We start from the raw sequence: 16,869 nt of genomic DNA, 5'->3' as shown, positions 1-16,869 counted from the left end.
GGAAGGAAAAGATACAACAGCCAAGAGGAAAAGTAATAGCCATACCCACAACGCCAATACTTGCTTAGAGGAACTGTAAAGCATAAATATCAGATATAAATAAAGGGGAAAATTAAAATTCCAAATATATCCAGCATAAATATAAAATTAATTACCCACGAAAATTAGATCCAATTAAACTTCCCACAGGGGAACTCCCAATAGCTTTAATCTTTAGAGACTATATAGAATCTGAGGCGGAGAAGTGGAATCGAAAGACAAGTGAACTCAATCTCAAAACAACCAGCCACCCAAAAATACCCAAACACCCAAATGGGTTCAAAGAAAACACAATCAACAATTGGCCAAACTTTAATTGCCAGCCAAGCAAGGAGAACTTCGGTGGTGGAAGGTGAAGTGAGTATGGATGTAAAGAATTTGATTATTGCCATGCAGAAAGACTTAGGGGACAGAATAAACTCAGTAGGCGGAAATATAAAATCATTGGAAGAGAAAGTAGTAACTATGGGCAATAAAATTGAAAAAAAATCAGCTCTTATAATGGACCTTACACATCAAATGAACCAATTGACAACGAAGAATAAAGAAATTGATAAGACAGTGCAAGAAGTGAAGGCAAAGACATTGAAGCAAGAGGAAATAACCAAAAAGATGGGGGCTGAGCAAAAAGAACTGAAAAAAACCCAAGACAAAAACAAGGGGGAAATAGAGGACCTAAGGAAGATGCAGGAGGAGATTTGGGACGAATTGGCAGTCCTTCAGCTGAGACAAAAGGAAATGATTCTCCGCCTGAGAGGAATACCAGAGAGCCAGAGAGGACATTTCAACAAAATTATTAAAAGTCCTGGCGGACTGGTTGGGGGTTCAGGAGGAGGACTTATCACTTGATATTGATAAAACTGCATAAACCTAAAACCAAAAAAGGACCAGGAGACTGCCTGTTCTTCTTGAACTCAAGACTTCTTAAAGAAAAAATATTACTGAAAAGTAGAAGTAATGCCTTATGTATAGATGAAAAAGTCATAGAAATAATGAAAGAGGTCCCAACTCGCCTCCTGAAGAAAAGGGAAAACTACAAACCCCTGACAACTGCTCTAAAGAAAAACAAAATTTTATTTAGATGGGAATTCCCCGAAGGGTTAACTTTTACCTATAAAGGAAGACGCAAGACCTTCAGATCGGCAGAAGAAGCAGACTCTTTTCGTAAAAAAACCTGGAAGGACTTGGGGGGGGGGGGGAGAAACCACAAGAAGCCGAAGAAGCAAGATTGTAGCAGAACTGGAAAATAGGACTTTATTTCTAAATTTTGAAAAGGTGACGTATGATCATTAAGACTTTATGGCACTAAAGTGCATTTCTTGGAACGTAAATGGGTTAAGCAGTAAACTTAAAAGGAATAAAATAAATCACGTATTAAAGAGGAAAAAATGGGATATCATATGCCTACAAGAGACCCATATCTCTAAAAGTCATACAAGGGTCTTACAGAATAGAAACCTGGGCCTAGAGTTTATTGCATCGGGAACAGAGAGAAAGAGGGGTGTTGTGATTTATGTTAAAGCAAGCCTAGACCCCCAATTACTTTTTGTGGATGAAGAAGGTAGAACTGTAGGAGTGCGGATTACTATAGAAGGGGGGGAAATAATAACAGTGGGCATTTATGCTCTGAACAATAATAAATCAGAGTTTTTTAAGGAGCTGGAAAAGAAGTTATGGAATTATATTGGGGAGAATATTGTTCTTATGGGAGATTGGAATGGAGTGGTCTCGGTCGAATGGGATAGAACTTTTAGAGGGAAACTTACCAATTAAGGTAAATTACCGCTCTCCTTTTTCCAGATGGTGGATAATTTTGACCTCTATGACTCATGGAGAATTAAACACCCTAATGGGAAAGATATTACACACTTCTCGGAAGCTAAAAAATCAGGGGGGAGGTTAGATGCTATTTGGATTTCTAAAGGGCTGACCCTCTTCTTAGAAAAAGCAGAAATTCTGGGAAAGACTATATCAGACCATAATCCAGTAACAATACATATGGAAATTAAAAAGCAAACAAAGGGAAGGTGGAGGATGAACAATGAGATATGGAGAGACGACCAATGGGTGACGCAAGCAAAAATCAAGTTAGCGGAATTTTTCGAGATAAATGGGAAACAAAATACAGATATAAATGTAGTTTGGGACACAAGTAAAGCATACATGAGGGGTCTTGGAATACAACAAATGGCTAGGCTGAAGAAGATAAAAGACAATAATATCCAAGAGCTAACTAAACAGATAAGAATTAATGAAAAAGAGTTGATCAAAAACCCCAAAAGTCATGAAATATTACAAAAAATAAAGATATTGCAATCCCATATCTCTAGTATATTAAATAAGGAAGTAGAAAATAAAATTAAATGGGCAAAACAAAGGTATTTTGAGTCTGCCAATAAGCCCGGTAAATTGTTAGCATGGATGATAAAGGAAAAGCAAACAAAAAAAGTTATAAATAAAATTTTGGACCAAGGGGAGGAAATAACAGACCCAGTAAAAATAAAAATAAAATTCTTAAACTTTTATAAAGATCTGTATAAACAAGAACAATTAGAGGTTAATAAAATGGAAGAGTATTTACAACAAAATAAATTACCAAGAAGTGAAAAAGAAGAAGTTGAGGCCCTAAACTCCAATATAGAAATAGATGAAATAGCACAAGTAATAAAAAAATGAAGAGTGGCAAATCGGCAGGTCTTGACAGAATCACATTAATGTACTATAAGAACCTGGAAGAAGTAATCCTCCCTATATTACAAAGAATAATGAATAATATACTGGGAGGGAAAAATATACCACAATCATGGAAAGAAGCACTGATCACTCTAATCCCGAAACAGGGAGTGGAGTTGACAGACATGAAAAATTATAGACCAATCTCCCTGTTGAATACAGACTATAAAATCTATGCTGGGGTGATGGCTAATAGATTAAAAAAGACTCTAAACAAAATGATCAGCAGAGACCAGGCGGGCTTCTTACCGGATAGATATATAAAAGACAATACAAGAATAATAATTGACCTGTTGGAGTATGTGGAAATGAAACCAAGTAAAAAGAGGGCCATGTTATTGGCTGATGCAGAAAAAGCTTTTGATAGAGTATCATAGAATTTCCTATTGGAAACTTTCAAAGGTCTGGACATAGGGGAGAAAATAATTAATGGAATTAGGGCGATATATGATAACCAAAAAGCAAAATTGCTAATAAATAACGAGATCACCGAAGAGTTCAGCATCGAAAGGAGGACAAGACAGAGGTGCCCTCTCTCCCCACTTCTTTTTATTGCCACCTTGGAACCACTTTTAATAGCAATAAGAAAGGATAAAAACATAAGAGGAATTAACCTAGGAACTCTATACTACAAAATTAAAGCCTTTGCAGATGATCTAATCGTAACCACTGAAAACCCAGTGGAAAGTATCCAAAAAACGCTTGCACAACTGGAAGAATTTGGGAAGGTCTCTGGGTTCAAACTGAATAAAGGAAAATCCAAATTATTAACAAAAAAATTATGTAAGTCGGAACAAGAGGAACTGGAAAATACAACAGGTTTAAAGGTAGCCAATAAGGTAAATTATTTTGGGGGTTTGGATCACCAATAAGAATATAAACTTATATAAGGACAATTATGAGAAGAAGTGGAAAGAAATAAAAAAAAGAATTGGAGACTTGGGGGAAATTGAATTTGTCCCTGTGGGGGAGAATATCCACAGTTAAAATGATGGTTTTGCCAAAGATGATTTTTATGTTCCAAACAATACCTATAATTAGAGGCGTAAAGTGTTTTAAGGAATGGCAGAAAGACCTTGCCAAGTTTATTTGGCAAGGGAAAAAACCACGCATAAAATTTAAGCTACTAACAGAGTTGAAGGAAAAAGGAGGCTTTGCGGTCCCTGACCTTATATTGTACATTGAGGCAGCGTGCTGGACATGGATTAAGGACTGAATATTAATTAAAAACACGGAAGTCCTAGTTCTGGAGGGATGGGATATTGTGTACGGGTGGCATGGCTACATAGGCTATGACAAGGTTAAATCCCACAAAGGATTTTTAAATAATATTGTGAGAAGGGCATTATATGAAGTATGGGAGAGGAGTAAAAAATCAGTAGTAACCAAAACACTATGGTGGCTGTCACCAATGGAATCTATGTCGGTTCACAGGATAAATATGAACAGCGATTGGTTAACATATAAGGATTTAGTAGAGGAAACAAGTAGTGAACCGAAAATAAAGGACCTAAGCGAATTGAAACAGAAGGGAATAACCTGGCTGGAGTATTATCAACTAAAAGCCGCCCTTGAAAAGGATAAAAGAACCAAAGGATTTGACAAAAAAAATATCCTATCTGGAGAAGGATATTTTATATAATAATCAAAAGACACTTTCAAAAATGTACAAACTACTTTTCAATTGGCAATGAAAGGAGGAAGATATCAAAGAAATTACAATAAAATGGGAGAGGGACCTGGGACATATGATCAAACCCAATTTTTGGAATGAATTATGGACTAAAAATATAAAATTCACGGCTTGTTTCTTTATAAGGGAAAATCTTATGAAAATGTACTATAGGTGGTACCTGACCCCTGTAAAACTTGCAAAAATAAATAAATCAAACAATAACAAGTGCTGGAAATGTAAGGAACAGATAGGAACATACTACCATATGTGGTGGTCCTGTCTAGAGATACAAAGATTTTGGAACATGATTTATGAAGAGATAAAGAGATTGATAAAAACTACATTTAGCAAGAAACCGGAAGAATTTTTACTAGGAATGGTTTCAGATAATATTCCCAAAAACAAAACTAGGCTATTTATGTATGCAACGTCAGCAGCAAGGGTTACAGGGGCAAAACACTGGAAAGATAAAAATACACCCACTAAAGAGGAATAGGTAGTCAAATTGTGCGAGTACTTGGAGCTCGCAAAGCTGACAGATGCAATAAGAGATAAACCTAAAAAATTGGTGAGAGAAGAATGGGAATGTTTAAATAATTATTTAGGGGACAAGGGCTCAACAAGAAAGATCTGGCTATGTTTAAAATGATACCGCATAGAGAAATGTTCCCTGATACCAAGATGAGGGATTCCTTTGGAATGCAGATAGAGATAATTGATAAGAATAATTATCTCTTGTGAGCTTGATGGAAGTGTACAATAGATGAGCTTTCCTGCTTTGGCTCATGTAGTGGTTTGGAGTTACTCGTGCGTAAACCGACCCCGTTTGGGTGCTTGGTTGCCTGGTTAAACCCTTCGGACTGCACAGCCCATCTCCGCTTGACGGCCTCAGTCACTGGCAGAATCTGTCTGTGGGCGTTTCTTAAACCTCTGCCAGCATAAAAGCTGTTTGACACCTAATCGTCTCTGCCTCTCATTGCGCGGGAGTCTCCTGCGCAGGGTGGGCGTGGGTAGCGGAGTGCCTGGGCTCTCTTCACTGACTTCCAGGGAAGAATCCCGGAGCCCTTCCACCTCCTCTTCCCCTTGCTCTCCTGGACTCTTGGTGTAACGCGTATTTCCTTCCCCTTCCACCGAGCTGAGTCTCCCCCTTGTGCTAGGACCTTCACCTGCAGAATCTGAGACCCTCTCCTTCTCCCGTGTCTCTGATGTCAGTTCCCTGACATCCACCTCCCCCCCAGGGCCCCCTTCACTCCCCGTTCGACCGGTGGGCTCTCTCTCTTCCTCTTCTCCGGTCGGTGAGACGGGAAAACCCCAGAAGGAGCTGTCCTCCTCCTCCGTGGGTGCGAAAACCTCTTCCCACCTGCCGAGGTTCCCACCCATGGGGTGACCCTCCCAGTCCGATTCTTCCTCGGATTCTGAAAACCCTTTGAAGCTCTCTTCTTCATCTGTGGTGCCAAATTGTTCCTCCCAGAATCTCTCTAAGGGCTTGGGCTTATCCGGGAACCGGCGGTGGAACACTTCCACCATGTGCTCGTCACCCACTGCTCCCGCTGGCACCCACGTGTTTTCCAACCAGGGCTCTCCTTCCCACGCCACCAAATACTCCACTTGCCGACCTCTCCACCTTGAGTCCACTATTTCCGCGGCCGAGTTTTGGTGTTCCCTTTCTTCTACCTGTGGTTGTGGCATGACTTCTACTTCTCGCCCCACAAACTCCCTCCCCTCTCTGTGTGGTGAGAGCAAGGATCTGTGGAACACAGGGTGTATTTTCATACTCTCGGGCAACCTGAGCTTGAATGCCACGGGGTTTATCTGTTGTGTGACTTCAAATGGCCCCAGCCGTCTAGGCTGCAACTTCTTGCACCCTCCCTTAAAGGGTAACCCTTGAGTGGATAGCCACACTCGATCCCCCACCCGTATGCGGTGCTTATCTGCTTGGTTCTTGTAATTCTCCTTGGCCCGTTCTAGGTTCATCTTAAGTTGTTGGTGTATAGCTTCCATTTCTTCCACAAACTGTTCAGCAGCGGGCACACTCCAGTTTTGTCCCTCACTCCCCGGAAATGCCCTGGGATGACACCCATAGTTGGCCATAAACGGACTCATTCCCATGGACACATGTTCAGCGTTATTGTACGCAAATTCCGCTAACGCTACTTTTTCTACCCAATCATTCTGCCTCTCGCTTACGTAACAGCGCAAGTATTGCTGGAGTATGCTGTTTGCCCTTTCTGCTTGCCCATTGGTTTCTGGGTGTCTCGCTGTCGAGAAACTCACCTCGACTTGAAGCAGACTCATGAGCTTCCTCCAGAACCGGGAAGTAAATTGTTTTCCGCGGTCGGAGATAACCCTCAAGGGGGCGCCATGCAACCTAAAAATGTGCTCTACAAACAACCGTGCCGTTTCTTCTGCCGTCACCGTGTGTGAGCAGGCTATGAAATGGCACATTTTGGTTAGCAAGTCGACTACTACCATTACTGCTGTTTTCCCCCTTGATTTGGGCAAATCCGTCATAAAATCAATAGGCACCACCTCCCAGGGTTTGTTTGGTGTGGGTAAGGGTTCCAGCAACCCCGCTGGTACCATGCGTTCCCCTTTGGCCCTTTGGCATCGGTCGCACCCCCGTACATATTCTCGTACATCTTCCCTCACCCGTGGCCACCAGAATTGCCTGGTCACCAACATCATAGTTTTGTGTTGTCCAAAGTGTCCCGCTGTGGGGGTGTCATGTAGTTGTTGGAGTACCCTTCTTCTTAAAACTTCCCCCGGTACGTACATTGCCCCCCTATAGTACAACACCCCTTCCTTCTCTTCAAACCCTTCTGGTGCTCCCCGCCCATCTCGGAGTTCCCTGATTTTTGTTTGGGCAAATTCATCGTTCCTAGTGAGCCCTGCCAGTTCTCTCATGCCCACCAGAGTTCCCACACACACCCATCGGTCCTCTGGTATGACGTGTCGTGTCTCCGGCGGCCCCTCTCCTTCGAAGTACTCTGGTTTCCGCGAAAGAGCGTCTGCTCTCACGTTTTGCTCCCCTGGCACATACCGGATTTCAAAAGAAAACTTGGAGAATTCCTGCGCCCAGCGAATTTGTCTCTGGTTGAGCACTCGTGCTGTCCTCCAGTATTCCAAGTTCTTGTGATCTGTGCAAACCTGGATCTTGCGCTGCGCCCCTATCAGCAGATGGCGCCACCGACGAAAGGCAGCGTAGATTGCGAGCAGTTCTCGGTCGTACACAGTGTAGTTTTGCTCCGACTTGCTCAGCTTCCTCGAGAAAAAGGCACACGGTTTCCATTCTTGCTTGCCCAGTCCTGGCTGCAAAAGAACAGCTCCGATGGCTCTGTCTGATGCGTCCGTCTCCAACCTCAGTGGTTTCTCCAAATCCACGTGTAATAGTTGCTCTTCCGACGCAAACACCTTCTTCAAGCTTTCAAAGGACTGCTGGGCTTCCTCCATCCACACAAACTTCCTTTTACTACTGAGACAGTCCGTGATTGGTGCTGTCAAGTGGGCAAAGTTCTTGATGAACTTCCTGTAGAAATTGCTGAAACCTAGAAACCTCTGTACGTCCTTCCGTGTCTTGGGGGGTTTCCACTCCAATACTGCTTGCACCTTGCTTGGGTCCATCGCTAGGCCTTTGTCAGACAACTTGTACCCCAGGAACTCCACCTCTCGGGCATGAAACTGACATTTCTCTAGCTTGACCCACAACTGGTGTTTCTGCAATCGTTGTAGCACTTCCCTGACATCTCGCACATGTTGCTCCTCGTTTTCCGAATAAATCAAGACGTCGTCCAGGAATGCTACACAGTTCTTGTAAAGCAGAGACCCCAACACGTGGTGCATGAAACCTTGAAAACAGGCGGAGCCTGATTGTAATCCAAAAGGCATAACTAGATATTCAAAGGCCCCCAGGGGTGTGAACATGGTGGTGTTCCATTCATCCCCCTCCCTCATCCTGCTCAAGTTGTAAGCCCCTCTTAGGTCGAGTTTGGTGAAAATCTTTCCCTTCCTCACTCTCGTCAGAATGTCGTCAATTCTGGGCATAGGGAAAGTCACGGGTTCAGACACCAAATTGACGGCCCGAAAGTCCACTACGAGCCTGGGCCTATCTGAGTCTTTCTTGTCCACAAAAAATACTGGACTGCCCCCCACTGCCTTTGATTCTCTTATAAATCCTCTCTTTAGGTTCTTGTCGATAAATTCCCGTAACTCCTTCATCTCCCTGTCTGACATGGCATACAGCTTACCCACCGGCAGCTGCGCCCCAGGGAGTAAATTGATTTGGCAGTCAAACGGTCTGTGGGGGGGCAGCCTATCTGCCTCTTTCTCACTAAAAACCTCCTTTAGATCAGCATATTGTGGCGGCACCTCCCCTCTCCGTTCCACTGCCATGCTTGCCACTCGGGCTACACTCATCCTTGCCGTTTCCCCTCCTAGGCAGTGCTGCAGGCAGTAATCTGATCCAAAGCTGACTGTCCTCTGGTACCACGCCACCACAGGATCATGTTGCGCTAGCCAGCTCATTCCTAATATTATTGGGGGACCCGCTAATGAGGCAACGTGAAAGGCGATCGTCTCTGAGTGCCTAGACACTCTCATTCTCATCGGAGGGGTCTGGTGGGTCACTTCTCCCCCAAACAGTTCCCTCCCATCAATTGTGGTAACTGCAAGGGGTGCATCCAAAGGTAGCAGGTGAAGCTGATGCTCTAAGGCAAAGTCCTTGCTGGAAAAGTTGCATGAACTCCCCGAGTCCAGCATTGCCTGCACCTTGACTGGGTGGCCATTCGGGAGTTCTAGCACCACCTCTATGGCGATGGCTGCTCTTGGAGAATCTGGTTTGGGCACGTTCACTGGTTGTTGGCCTGGCTGCTGTGCCCGCTGATTGGCAGCCAAGCGTTTCCGTTTCCCTGCTCCTGAGTCGGTTGCTCCTCCTCCTCTCCCCCCACGGCCCCCACCATTCCTTGCCAGGCCTTTCTTTGTGGGCAGACTCTGGCAAAATGTCCTGGCCGCTGGCAAAGGAAACATTTCTTGGTCGCTTTTACATCCTTTCCCTCCCTTTTGCGACCCTCGCTGGAGTTTGAAACCTCCTGGGCGCGCGCACCCCCTATTTCCATTGGCTCCGCCGCCGGGGAAGGTTGCCTAGGCATCTTAGGAATGCGGTAGTCATGGCAACGCTGTTCTCTCCCTTCCCGCCTCTCTTGAGCCCGCGCTTCTTGCCTTACACCTATCGCAAGGGCAGCTTTGGTCAGCAAATCCATAGACTGTGGGCGGGGCGCGCGCGAAAGCTCATCTTTGACCGTTGGAGACAGGCCTTCCTCAAATAACATTTGTATGGGTTCCGAGTCCAGCTGCCACCCCAGACGGTGAACTATCATTGCAAAACGTGACCAATAGTCTCTAACTGACCCGTCTCCCTGCTTACAGTTCATCAGTTCTCTTTTGGTCACACTTTGTTGCACATCACTAGAGAACATTGCGTCCATTGCCTGGAAGAATTTCGGGAGATCCTCCATGGCATCATTTTGCGTCGCCATGAGCGGCCGGATCCACTCTCTAGCCCCGTCCTGCAGGTGCCCCACAATATAAGCAACCCGCGCTGCATCATTTTCAAAATCGTGCTGCTGCAGCTTCAAGGCATATTCTATTTCTGTTCTAAACCCCCCATAATCTTGAGGCTTCCCCCCAAACTTGTGCACCAGTCCCGGTACCTTCCTTGCTATGGGGGTGGGTTTCCCCTGAGCATCCAAAGACCGTCGTTGGTCTAGCCTCGCCATCAGGATGGCTATATGCTCTTCCAAGTCACGGTTTCTCTCCTCCAGCGATTGGCCTCCAGCCGCCCCTTGCGTGGCTCTGACTTCTCCGGTCTTACTCATGATGCCTCCTGCTTGTTGTGCACGAGCAACTTTCGAGGACAGACAGATTGCTGTAGTGGTTTGGAGTTACTCGTGCGTAAACCGACCCCGTTTGGGTGCTTGGTTGCCTGGTTAAACCCTTCGGACTGCACAGCCCATCTCCGCTTGACTGCCTCAGTCACTGGCAGAATCTGTCTGTGGGCGTTCCTTAAACCTCTGCCAGCATAAAAGCTGTTTGACACCTAATCGTCTCCGCTTCTCATTGCGCGGGAGTCTCCTGCGCAGGGTGGGCGTGGGTAGCGGAGTGCCTGGGCTCTCTTCACTGACTTCCAGGGAAGAATCCCGGAGCCCTTCCACCTCCTCTTCCCCTTGCTCTCCTGGACTCTTGGTGTAACGCATATTTCCTTCCCCTTCCACCAAGCTGAGTCTCCCCCTTGTGCTAGGACCTTCACCTGCAGAATCTGAGACCCTCTCCTTCTCCCGTGTCTCTGATGTCAGTTCCCTGACAGCTCATCTTCCTTTTTCTTTTTCTTTTTCTTTTTCTTTTTTCGATTTTCTTTTCTTTTATCTTTCCCATAGTTGCTTATGTTCTGTGTCATGTACTTTGATATTTTTTGTAGTTTTTTAAAAAGTTTTTTTTTCATCACTATTAAGGAATTTTCCTTTGTAATTTCGGTTGTCTATATTTATATGTACCTGTTTAAAGCAAAATAAAAGTTTAAAAAAAGAAAAAAAAGAAAAGGAAATGCAAGAAAGCAAAGTGGCTGTCCAACGAGGCCTTACAAATAGCGGGGGGGGGGGGGGGGGGAGAATGCAAGCAAAATGCGAGGGAGATAGTGACCACAGGAAATTGAATGCAGATTTCCAAAAAATAGCAAGGAGAGACAAGAAGGCCGCCTTAAACGAGCACTGCAAAGAAATAGAGCAAAACAGCAGAATGGGAAGAACCAGAGATCTGTTCAAGAAAATTGGAGATATGAAAGGAACATTCCGTACAAAGATTACCATAATAAAGGACAAAAGTGGTAAGGACCTAACAGAAGCAGAAGACATCAAGAAGAGGTGGCAAGAATACACAGAGGAATTATACCAGAAAGATATGGATGGCTCGTACACCCCAGGTAGTGTGGTTGCTGACCTTGAGCCAGACATCCTGGAGAGTGAAGTCAAATGGGCCTTAGAAAGCACTGCTAATAACAAGGCCAGTGGAAGTGATGATATTCCAGCTGAACTACCGTATTTTTCGCTCTATAACACGCTCCCAACCATAACACGCACATAGTTTTTAGAGGAGGAAAACAAGAAAAAAAATATTCTAAACAAAACTGTGGATGTATGATTTTTGTGGTTCATGCTGTGGCCACAGACATGTGATCTGACGGTGAGTTTGGGGTAGCCCAATGCAAAAATCCTGAGGATCCATGTGGATCCGTGCTTTGTAACCACGTGAATGAAGGAACTGTCAGTAATGTATGGTATCTCCAATACAGTGATGAAGGAAGAGGGGGGGGGGGAGCTCACACTTGTCCTAGGCAAAGCAGCCAACTCCTATAGGCCTAGGTGCCTTCACCCCCTCCATTAAATATTTGAGGGAGTCATCCTCCCCCCATGCTGATGGGCATTGCCATTCATATAAGGTACCAGTGTGCATGCACTTTGTCTTGAGATCATTGCAGTCTGTGAGATGGGGTTTACCTGTACCTGCCCCCCCCCCAATATTTTATTGAAATTGGAAGAGGGAGGGAGGGAGGGAGGGAAGAGAGATGGAGAGCTCACATTTGTCCTAGGCAAAGCAGACAACTCCTATGGGCCTAGGTGCCTTCACCCCCCCATTAAATATTTGAGGGAGTCATCCCCCACCCCCCCATTGTGGTATGTGAGTGGGGCTTACCTGGCTGTCCCCCCAATATTTTTTGAAGTTGGAAGAGGGAGGGAGGGAAGGAAGAGAGAGGGGGAGCTCACATTTGCCTCCCTTCTCCCACCTCGCCAAAAAGCCATAGAGCAGGCAGACAGGAGGGAGAGAGGCTGTCTCCCTTCTCCCACCTTGGCTTTTACATGCTGCAGGCAGCTCTTGCCGGCTTCCAAGCTGCCTCCCTTCTCCCACCTCGCCAAAAAGCCATAGAGCAGGCAGACAGGAGGGAGAGAGGCTGTCTCCCGACACTCAGCTGTTGCTCAGCTGTTGCCGGCTTCTCAGCAAGCCAAGCGGAGGAAGAGAGGCTGCCGAACAGCCAGCAAGAGCGGCTCCTCCTGCCTGCATTCGCTCCATAACACGCACACACATTTCCCTTTACCTTTTAGGGGGGGAAAACTGAGTGTTATGGTGCGAAAAGTACGGTATTTAAAATTTTAAAAGATGATGCTGTTAAGGTGCTACACTCAATATGCCAGCAAGTTTGGAAAACTCAGCAGTGGCCAGAGGATTGGAGAAGATCAGTCTACATCCCAATCCCAAAGAAGGGCAGTGTCAAAGAATGCTCAAGCTACCGCACAATTGCACTCATTTCACATTCTAGCAAGGTTATGCTTAAAATTCTACAAGGAAGGCTCAAGCAGTATGTGGACCGAGAACTCCCAGAAGTGCAAGCTGGATTTAGAAGAGGCAGAGGAACCAGAGACCAAATTGCAAACATGCGCTGGATTATAGAGAAAGCTAGAGAGTTCCAGAAAGACATCTACTTCTGCTTCATTGACTATGCAAAAGCCTTTCACTGTGTCGACCACAGCAAACTATGGCAAGTTCTTAAAGAAATGGGAGTGCCTGATCACCTCATCTGTCTCCTGAGAAATCTCTATGTGGGACAAGAAGCTACAGTTAGAACTGGATATGGAACAACTGATTGGTTCAAAATTGGGAAAGGAGTACGACAAGGCTGTATATTGTCTCCCTGCTTATTTAACTTATATGCAGAATTCATCATGCGAAAGGCTGGGCTGGATGAATCCCAAGCCAGAATTAAGATTGCCGGAAGAAATATCAACAACCTCAGATATGCAGATGACACAACCTTGAGGAGGAATTAAAGAACCTTTTATTGAGGGTGAAAGAGGAGAGCGCAAAATATGGTCTGAAGCTCAACATCAAAAAAACGAAGGTCATGGCAAATAGAAGGGGAAGAAATGGAGGCAGTGAGAGATTTTACTTTCTTGGGCTCCGTGATCACTGCAGATGGTGACAGCAGCCACGAAATTAAAAGACGCCTGCTTCTTGAGAGAAAAGCAATGGCAAACCTAGACAGCATCTTAAAAAGTAGAGACATCACCTTGCCAACAAAGGTCCGTATAGTAAAAGCTATGGTTTTCCCAGTAGTGATGTATGGAAGTGAAAGCTGGACCATAAAGAAGGCTGATCGCTGAAGAATTGATGCTTTTGAATTATGGTGCTGGAGGAGACTCTTGAGAGTCCCATGGACTGCAAGAAGATCAAACCTCTCCATTCTGAAGGAAATCAGCCCTGAGTGCTCACTGGAAGGACAGATCCTGAAGCTGAGGCTCCAATACTTTGGCCACCTCATGAGAAGAGAAGACTCCCTGGAAAAGACCCTGATGTTGGGAAAGATGGAGGGCACAAGGAGAAGGGGACGACAGAGGACGATATGGTTGGATAGTGCTCTCGAAGCTACCAGCATGAGTTTGACCAAACTGCGGGAGGCAGTGGAAGACAGGAGGGCCTGGTGTGCTCTGGTCCATGGGGTCACGAAGAGTCGGACACGACTAAACGACTAAACAACAACATTCCTTTGCTTAATCTAGACACTATACTCCTATTGATACAGCCCAAAATCGCATTGGCGTTCTTAGCTGCCACATCACACTGTTGACTCATGTTCAGCTTGTGGTCGACTAAGACTCCCAGATCCCTTTCACAGGTACTGTTGTCAAGCCAAGTATCCCCCACCTGTGCATTTCATTTTTTCTACCCAGGTGTAGTACCTTACATTTCTCCCTATTGAACTCCATTTCGTTGGTTTTGGCCCAGCTTTCTAGGCTATTCAGGTCATTTTGAATTCTGATCCTGTCCTCTGGGGTATTAGCAACCCCTCCCAGTTTGGTGTCATTTGCAAATTTGATTTGGATGATGGAATAGAGGGCATGCTAATCATTTATAAAAGTATTGAATAGCACCAGGCCCGGGAAAAAAGCTTGTGGAACCCCAATAGTCATTTCTTTCCAGGATGAAGATGAGCCACTGATGAGCACTCTTTGGGTTCGGCCCGTCAACCAATTACAAATCCACCTAACAGTAGCTTTGTCTAGCCCACATTTTACTAGGTTTTTTACAATAATATCATGGGGGACCTTTTCAAAGGCCTTACTGAAGTCAAGGTAAGCTGGTACAAGGGAAAGCAGGATTGTAATTACCGTAAAAATTACTGATCACTTTGGATCAGCAGTCTCAACCTAATCTGCTACATGGGGAGAGCCACGTGTTCCTTTAGAAGGCAGGTGGAATACAGTGTGATATACTGACAGCTGTTTTAAAAGATATAACTGTAACTTAAAATCCAGTATCAGAATAAAAGAAAAAAGAAGGTCCCTGTGTGGATAGTCAAGTCTGCATGATGGGGCCACCTCCAGTGACCATGTGGCCTGATATAAGAGGGCTCTAAAATCAGTCCTGAAAGTAGACTGATTGAGAATGACACATGCATAGTTTTGCTCTTCCATTAACAGGGTGAGCTGAAGCAAATTCTTGCCTTCCTTTGGGCTTAGCAATATTTCCTACAGCATTCTTGTTGAAGGGCATTGGAGAGTTAGGTGAGGGTCACTTTTCTGTTTTTCCACCAAGCCCCCAGACAAGAATGCTACAGCATCAGCCCCAGACACTCAGTCTCATAAGAAAAAATACTCAATGGAGTTAGGGCTGAGGGTAGGGGAAGTACAATCATTATCTTTCCAGTCCTCTAGAAGCTGACCCTTTTGGTCATTTTGGTCATGGAGCCAAATATCTGTTCCCAAGTTTAAAGAGTCTAAACAAGTAAAGAACAAGCTTGCCCTTTACATACAAAAGCCCTGAAATTCAGCCCATTGGGCAACTAATCATGGGGCTGGGAGGAGGGAGGTAAGGACTAGCACCTTCTCTGCCCTCCACCTCAAACAGCTACACCTGAAAGTTTCATGATGGGGTTCGATTTGAGAAGCTGAATGTTTATAAAGGCACTTGGCCAATTTCTGCCACGGAAACTCTGAACAGAAAGCCACTTCCGACCCTAGGGAGGAGTTGGGGTTGTGGGCTTCCCACCCCCAACTCTCGCACGGAGGCTGGCTCTCAGCGAACAGGGGAATCCTCTGCTGCGTCATCCCCTGGCCAGTCTATCGGCTTGCTCAGGGTGTGTGGCTTGCCGCTCTTAAGGCAAGCACGGCAGAGGAGCTCCCTCTTTGCCGCCGCCGGTCAGCTGGGGAATTTGGTTTGTATTCGGGCTCCTGTTTCGTTTAGTTGCTTCGTTTCTTCCTGGTTCTTTTTGCTTCCTCCTAGGTCTGACTCCCCGCTGCTGTTCGATGGAAAAGAGTGAAAATAGGTGTTTGAAACTGCCGTGGTTGCGGCAGCAAGCCTTTTCTCCGGCAGTTCTCCGGTCTTCGGGTTTTCACGCGGCAAGCAGCCAAGCAGGGAGCGTTCATGTATACTTGGGTGTCACTCGGAGCTTTGCTTGCGCCCAGCCGCTGGTCTCCCTGGAAGGATAGCAGCGCAGCGCGTCGGGACCATGGATCAGCTGCACTTTGCAGCTTCTCTCTTTCAGCGCAGGCAAGCTTTGGGCTCAGAAGCCCTTATCTGCTGGTCCTCTTTAACGCCGAGGAAGCACGTTGCCTCCCGCCTGCTTTAACCCCGCCGCTCGCAAGCCCTAAGCTCCCTGTCGGTTCATCGGCTCAAGGAAGCCCCTTCGCTTCGTGGGAGTATATTAACGCGGGGCGCTGCAGCGCCCGTGGGAGGTTTGACTCTTTTCGTGCTAATCTGGTGGGAGACTCAGGGCTTTATTCCTGCCGGGAGATTTTTGTGCGTAAAGCCAACAGCTTCGCAAAAGCTACTGTTAAATTCCCTGTAAGCCAGCGCCTCTCTGGGTGATCGCTGGATCGCTCGCTGTGCATTCTAAGAAAGGGGGACCTCTTGATCAGATACACGCAGCCTGGCTGGGGGAGGGGGTTAGCAGCCTCGTGAAAGCTTCTGTTTGCAAAAACCCTGCAAGTTAGCGCCTTTGGGGGCTACATTGCGTGCTCTGCGTTTTAAAGTTAGGAGACTCGTTTCCTGGTTGCCAGGGTTACCGCTTCTTGCCGTCGCCATTTTAGAGGGACCACGTGGGTGGGGGCTGCCACCATCTTAAGTGAGGCAAGCGCCCCCCCCCCATGTGGTTGAGTGGAGCTATTTTCCTTGTTGTTTATACTCGCAGCTTCATTCCTTTCCCCAGCCAGTTAATTGTACAGTGGTGCCTCACAAGACGAAATTAATTCGTTCCGCAAGTCTCTTCGTCTTGCGGTTTTTTCGTCTTGCGATGCACGGTTTCCCATAGGAATGCATTGAAAATCAATTAATGCGTTCCTAGGGAAACCGCCTTCAGACCAGGTCCGGGGACAGTTTGTCCC

General features: G+C 45.8%; 1 pseudogene; it reads left to right on the top strand.

Annotated features, from left to right (window-relative positions):
* The first annotated feature begins 402 nt into the window (after positions 1-402).
* On the top strand, positions 403-15,806 carry LOC144326456 (uncharacterized; annotated as a pseudogene).
* The last annotated feature ends 1,063 nt before the right edge of the window (positions 15,807-16,869 follow it).

This window comes from Podarcis muralis, chromosome W (genome assembly GCF_964188315.1).
Source record: "Podarcis muralis chromosome W, rPodMur119.hap1.1, whole genome shotgun sequence".
Classification (NCBI taxonomy): Eukaryota; Metazoa; Chordata; class Lepidosauria; order Squamata; family Lacertidae; genus Podarcis; species Podarcis muralis.
The sequence above is the reverse complement of the archived record's forward strand: the minus strand, read 5'-3'. Positions and strand labels throughout refer to the sequence as shown.